Genomic DNA, 6,963 nt, shown 5'->3' on the forward strand with positions numbered 1-6,963 from the left:
ATGAAACTTACTTCTGCACTTTCTTAGCTGATGAAATCAGTTTAGTAAAGTGCTTTGGCTGTGAATTCTTAAGATATCAGCTGGAGACACCCTACTCAAGTTCGAAATCTCCAACAGTGTGTGCAGCACACATGAAATGTCTGCCTGTGTTTTACTGCTGCCATTTCAGGAACCATATACCCTCTTAACAAGGGTAGAGCAGTGTGTAGGATCACAGGGGAAAGATAAAGATACCCTAATACTTCAGGCTGGAATGCAGCCTTGGTAAAAGGACAAACATTTTGGAGGCTTTGCTTGTGGGATCAGAAGCATCATATATAAGCTGTGTGAAGTTAAATCATTATTTTGTTTTATATTAGTCAGAAATAGTTTTCCATGTAGAACATTTAATTATGCCGAGCTGTTCCCTTCTCTGCATGTGTGCACACATACACATGCATGTCAACAATGACTACTGTGCATACATACATACCATGGGAGAAGAATGGGTCTACTTGTCTTGCAAGAGGCTTTGTCAGGTTAATTTCAATAACATCACCATTATAGAAACCATATATCATCTGCATGAACATTATGCTATGCTCATTATACTGCAATGGCTGTTTGCTGATGCTGCAACAGAACTTAAGCAATATTTCAAAGCTTAACTCTTCTTCTTTTTGCCATGGATGGCAGTTTCAATTAAGGGGTAGAGGTGCTTGTATTGTTCCTGCAAAAGTTGCAAAGGAACATGTTGCTGCTTATTAGCAGACTGTGATTTTTCTCCAGGTCCTGTAGGACGCTAATCCCTCTAAACCTTTCCGTAAAGGTTTTCTATCTATCAAGATGGAAAAGGGGGGGTGGGGAGAGAAGATGTGGAGCACAGGCTTTTGCAAGGTTGTGATTTATGCAGGTTCAGGGCTGTTTGGTGTAGTGGTACGACACAGCACCGGGGTCAAGCCACAAGAAACACTGGGGGCAGATCAGAATATTCAATTAGCTTCCTGGCACCTCTGAATCACAAAGAGAGGATAAGATCTCTCCATCACAAGATCCAGAGCTGCCGGGGGAGGGGGAGACATGCCCTCTTCAAATCTCTCTCCTCCCTCCCACCCTCTCTCCTTTCACTGTAGGGGAACAGTGCTTGAAACATTCCTTTCTGCACGGAAGGACTTTTCCTATTGTTGTTTTCTTTGTGTTTCAGTGTTGCCAACTTACTGGAATTCTTGTCGTGGTTTCACAGCAAGGCTCAGGCTGACCAAACGGAACCAGCTGCGTTTGTGTATGGGGCCACTGCTGCTTTAATCCCCCAACAAGGCCGATGGGGAGGGAAGGAAGGGATCCTCTGAGGGTAGCAAGCAGATCTGCTCTGTACAGATGGGTGCCTGTAAAGCCAACATACAGATTGACCGTTCTTAATTATAAGAGAAATTGTTTAAATCAGTTCACACCCCAGCAACACGCAGACAGGGCAAACAGCACTTGGGAGCTGCAACCCCAGACTGGGAGCTGCGTGCTCTCCTCCTATTTCCACCACCGTAGGTTTTAGGTGACCTGGATACAAGCTTTGGGAGGCACCTCCCTATGTTTCACTCCCAAACAGTTGGCAGCCAAAGGTTTGCTCCTGCCTCATTCACTATCACCATTTCTACTCATCTGTACTTCCCACAGGATGGTAGGCAAGAGGGATTCTCAAAAAGGAATGCTGGAGATGCTGTTGATAGTGAGGGGAAGCCCTGTACTGAGACAGTGGATCAAGCCCTTCCCACCCATTATTCTTTGCACTCAGAAGACAAAATTTGCATTCAGAGACAAATGAACAGATCAGCCCAGATGCTTTACTGCTGAAGAATGATAGTAATGAAGGAGCCAGTACAGGACAATGGTGTTCTCTGTTAACTTCATCTAAAATTTTCTCCACTCACTTTACCGTGGCACCTCGTTATCCAACTAAAGGGACTCTGTCCTGTTGGACACCAGTAAATAGGACTTCTCCAAGACTAGAGCTGCAAGATAGAATCAAAACTCCTCAAAGCTTTCCCATAAATATATCCAAAATTGCCCATGTGGGTGCAATGCGCTTCTCCCTGTCAGCTTCCTGTTGACTAAAATGGTAGCTGATTGTTTCTGAGTGAACTAGACTGAGGGATTTTCAGTCGATTATTGCATGTTTAAGAAGATGCAGAGTATATCTGTTAGAAAGTTAGAGGGAGAAAACACAGGCAATGCAGTTGTTCACTAAACTCTACTCTTAATTTAAAATATAGTTTGCAATGTCTTTGCTTGCCTGGGTTTTGCTGTAAGCAAGCACTCAGAAAAGCAGTTAAAGGTGTAATTTAGAACTAACAACTGCACTGCTTAAATATTAAAGATCACACTAAGCAAGGAAGTTAAAATTTAAAAGGCTTCATTTTTGACCAAAGTTCAGCTCAAGTCAGTGTCCAAACTCATGCAATTCTTACCAGACAGACAGAAACATCAGGGTTGATGTATGACTAGGTAAAGATACAAAGCTGATAGTTAGAAAAGAAAAAAAATATATACACTCAGTTAAAGAAACTGTGGGTCAGATTTGCACCTGTAAATTTGTCTCTTCTGAACTTCTTGGGACAGTTTACAGAGGCTAAGGATCTGCCCAGTGCATTATCCAATAAAGCTGTAATTGCCGTTGGCGTTCAGTAATCTTGTGGTCAATCTGTCTGTGGATAAACCCAGGTGTTTCCACAAAGAAAATATTTTAAGTTACAAGCTGTGTTTCCAATTTAACATTTAAGTTTAATTATTAAATCCTATGCTTTTATGATGACAAGCTTTTTTTGTTATTTTTGTGTAATCATACTAAAGCAAGGCTACATTTTAAACATACTAAACATGCTCATTTTTTGAGGGAAGACTGGTAATGACAAGTCATACAAATTTAAACTAAGGACAGTCTCTCTGCCTGGGTAATCATATAAGTACCCAACTGCAGTAATTATTCAGATTTCATCCATCTTTGCTACTCTACAATCTAAAGTGTCCTATTTCTTTAACTGAACCTTAGTTTTACAGAAAGCAACGCTTTAGGGGTGTGTGTGTGTATGTGTGTGTGTGTTAGAGGCTTCCATTATTAAGAAGCTATTAATGGCAGGAGGGTCTCTTTAGAGGTACTACTCTTGAGACATTTCCTTCACCTAAGGCCCACTTCAGTTTGCATCAAAACCATCAGACTTCAGGCAGAACAGACTTAGTTTTTTTCATGGGTATCCACAGTAGCAATGTGTATTTGCATTTCACCACTTAATCTTTCCAAATACATATGTTGTGAGCAGAAGTTTCCATAAACAGGAAAATCACATTTTCAGGGACTGAGTTACATCTTGTACAAGGAACCAATATTAATTTCAACTCTACAACAAAGAAAAACAGACAATAGCACTGAGTTCACCAAGTTTCTCATATAAGCCACATCACATTTCACAGTATCTAAAACAATGGAAATTAGTTGCCAGGAAGGTAATTTCTTCCAAGGATTTAAAGAACAAACCAAACCCACCTAATCTCAAACTAAGAAAAAGAGAGTCTTAGTTCATATAGTTCCCAAACATCTAATGCCTATTCATAACTAGAGCACAGATTTCCAGAAGACTGGATCAAAGGTGGATCCCCAGACCACATGAATGTGAGAAACATTAAACTGAGGAGATGTGAATTGGTCCAGAACAGAAATCACAGAGTCAGGATTGCACAATGCAGCTGACACTGTGGCCAAAAATTTCCTCAAGGTCTTCTGGTTAGTGCCACATTACAATTTCTCTCTTTCAACCTGGAATTCTATTAGTGCATCCTGGAACAAGAAGCAGTGCATGGGAACCACGTGCTTTTTTTGGTGACTGCCACTGAACAAGTAAGACCAGTAGAGAGACAGCCAGTAAAGACGCTCCCAAACAACCCCCAGGTGTATTTTGCCTGCAGAAATGGGCCTGTGGTGGAGTTTAACAGTAATCATATAGAGATGAGAGAGTTCATTTACCTGGAAGGCAGAAGAAAGTGAAAAAATATTAAACAGCTTCCAGTTGTCCTCTGAACCCTTTGGTCAGCACTGTCTGGTCCAGCCTGTAAGTCCCTGTGCCCCATTCTGACACAGTCACAAAGTACAGGAAAGTGTGCTTTACCCTAACTATATCTCTAATTACCCAAGATCTTGGTACTTGCCTTAATGTAAACAGATTTCTTTGGCCCTTTGTCTGTCTCTGAGGAACAAAGGTCCTCACTTTTGCCCAATTCACTTGCCCTTCAATGCCATTTCTGCCCTGCAAGGAAGCAACAGAAGGAATTTGTACTTGAAAAGGAACGGGAGGTAAAGAGACTTTTCCAAATGACTCCTGTTCTAAAAACTTTTTAGGGTACTAACAAGGGAAATAGGATAGGCTGCAATAACTCTGAGTCCCTTTTACTATTTTCATTTACATACTTTCCTGTTAATAACATATCAGATCTGTTCAGGACAAACACTTTCGTAAGTGTGACTCTTACATACTAAAAACTGTTAGGTTTCATTCCGCCAACAGCTATAATGAAACACCCGAGAGATCATGAGAGCAGTCAATCAAAGCACCTGAGGAAAGCTAAATAATAAGCTTTCATATCAGTAGTATTAATTAGAATCCCAAGCCAAATCCAGGGTAATAAGAATAAACAAATGAGAACATAGTTTAACAGTACAGGGACTGCAGGTGACAGATTCTCAGTTTTGATATGTATTACAGAACATCAGTGATTAAACGCTGTCTAAAGCTGAAAATATGGTCTAACTGGATTTTGTGAAGAAGCCTGAATGCTCATTGGACAGGAGGACTAGACATCAATAGGCATATGAAACACAATCTTTCTAAGAACAAAGTTACAGTGTATTGATTTGTATAGTATAAATGTATTTTTAATGTTAAATTAAATGGAAAAATATGAAGAAAATGATAGCTCAAGATAAGCCACACTTTGGCAATTCTTACCTGATTGCTAAGGAACAATACTCAAAATATTTGCTTTGAAAATAGTACCTGATTCGGCCAACCTGCAAAACTACTTTGACAAGAAGAGACCAAACTCATGAATGCATGAGGTCAAAAGGATTACAATAATTAAAAAACCCCACCTCTCTCCTCCTTGGGGGACTTGTTCGCAGGAATGAGATATAGGACAGTTCAGTGAGCACAAACTTTGGTAAGCAGGGTGACTGGCTTGAGCAGTCCACCCTTCCCCCTTTATCCACTTTCTCTCAGAGCTGCAGCATTGCCATTCACACTCCCTTTTGTCCCTTCAGGAGAGCGCTGGCCGTGCCTGCTTCACAGCACAGTCCCACAGCCAAAGAGCTGCAAATGGCAGTGGGGGCACAACACCCTCACTCTGACTGTACTGCTGTACCAACATCTCAACAGATTGCACCTTACTACCCTGGAGGAACAGGATAGCGTGCCTGGAGAAGTTAGGTCCACCTGAGCTACCACGAGGAGAGTATATAATGTTATTTTTATAGTCACTTCACAGAATACAAAATTGTGAGGTCAAAGTTTGCCATTGAAAAGCAGCTTGATGTCATGACTTGTGTTTTGCAAGATGGCTAACTGAATTCCTCCTTCCTCTATGCATTCCTGTTTGCATTTGGAAGTTCCAAGATTTAAGATTTTTCCTGATTAGTGTACTTCTAAGGACCTCAGCACAGTAAAGGGTACCTCCTGCTGTTTTACTGTTTTGAATACATGGTGATCAGCATCATGCAGGATGAGATCTCAAATTAAAAGCAACATGAGAGTTACTTTTCTTGTAAGAAAAGTGACTTTAAGAAATTTCAGATATGCAACACTGGTGTTTCTAGTGCAGCTGCACAGTACTATAAAATGAAGGGCATATTCAAGAAACTAGAACACATTCTTTACTCATTTTGCCTAAATTTTCACTGGGACAGTAGTTTGTAAGTTTGAAAAATATGTATGAGAACAGCTAAGCAATATACCCATTGTAATTACTGATGTCTTAAAAGGCTTTGAAGGGGTTGTTCATTGCTCTTTTTTTCTTCTTTAGGATAAACAATTGTGCTTAAGTGTCATTGTAAGCCAGAGCCACAAGCTATTAAAGTTACATACCACATCCCCTAGATATTAAAATTTATTTTGTTCCTTAAAAATGACTGTTTAATGCTTAGCCTTCTTGAAAAACTGAAGCTATGTCACTTTGTGTCAGGCATTTTAAGAGATACTAATGAAAGTGCCCTAGGTCCCCATAATCCTCTGTGGCTGATTAGGTACAGTAGAAGAAGTTGTTTCATTAATTTGAAGGCCATTAGCTTGAAACCTCATACTGACCTGAAAGTAATGTTTTATTCATATTGTAGTGTTGTAGTCAAAACTCCAGAAATAATTAAAAGGACAAGCCTCAAATTTTAGACCTTTGATTTATGAAGCTGGATACCCAGTTAATTATTGCACAATGGAAAAAGGGGAGTAGGGACTCAGCACTCCTGATATATTACAATGGCCATCTACTTGTGAAAAGCTGATGGGTGATGAAATAGATATGAGTGTCTTCCATTCCCAAAGTGTTCAGATTATTTCCACAGGTCACAGTTGAAAAGATTTCTTCTAGATCTTTTAAAAAAATCAGACATTAGGTTAAACTGAGGTTCCATTAGACTTTAGAGGCAAAAGTCCAAAGTTCAGTAGTTTCAGTTAAGATTCATCAGCAATCAGTGAACAGCTACCCATAGCCATTATTCAAATGAAACACAAGATGTCTGGATCTACTGCAGGAAGAAAAGAGGGCGTTCTTCAATAAAAGATGACAAAAACTCATGCCTGACTTTACAAATTAGGTTTCTAGTTGTCCTAGATAAAGGCAGGACCTACTGTAGTCAATAGTTAGTTTTTCCAGTCAACTTTTCAGACAATCAGTCCCCTGAATTTTTATGAGCTATTGTTTCTGAGTGGTCTTCAAGGTTTGTTACCTTTT

General features: G+C 40.0%; 1 long non-coding RNA gene across 2 annotated transcripts; it reads right to left on the reverse strand.

The window, feature by feature from the left end:
- Nucleotides 1-861: 861 nt before the first annotated feature.
- Nucleotides 862-5,151, reverse strand: LOC127471089 (uncharacterized). 2 transcript variants are annotated; one of them, XR_007904558.1, is made up of 3 exons: nt 5,114-5,151; nt 3,992-4,271; nt 862-1,364 (listed from the first exon to the last, which is right to left on the reverse strand). It is a non-coding gene; the product is annotated as an uncharacterized LOC127471089 (long non-coding RNA). The 2 variants fall into 2 exon arrangements; XR_007904557.1 differs by lacking the exon at nt 5,114-5,151 and adding an exon at nt 4,971-5,055.
- Between the last annotated feature and the right edge of the window lie 1,812 nt (nt 5,152-6,963).

This window comes from Manacus candei, unplaced genomic scaffold (assembly GCF_025592945.1).
Source record: "Manacus candei isolate 608988 ecotype Guabito, Panama unplaced genomic scaffold, ASM2559294v1 h1tg000023l, whole genome shotgun sequence".
Taxonomy (NCBI): domain Eukaryota; kingdom Metazoa; phylum Chordata; class Aves; order Passeriformes; family Pipridae; genus Manacus; species Manacus candei.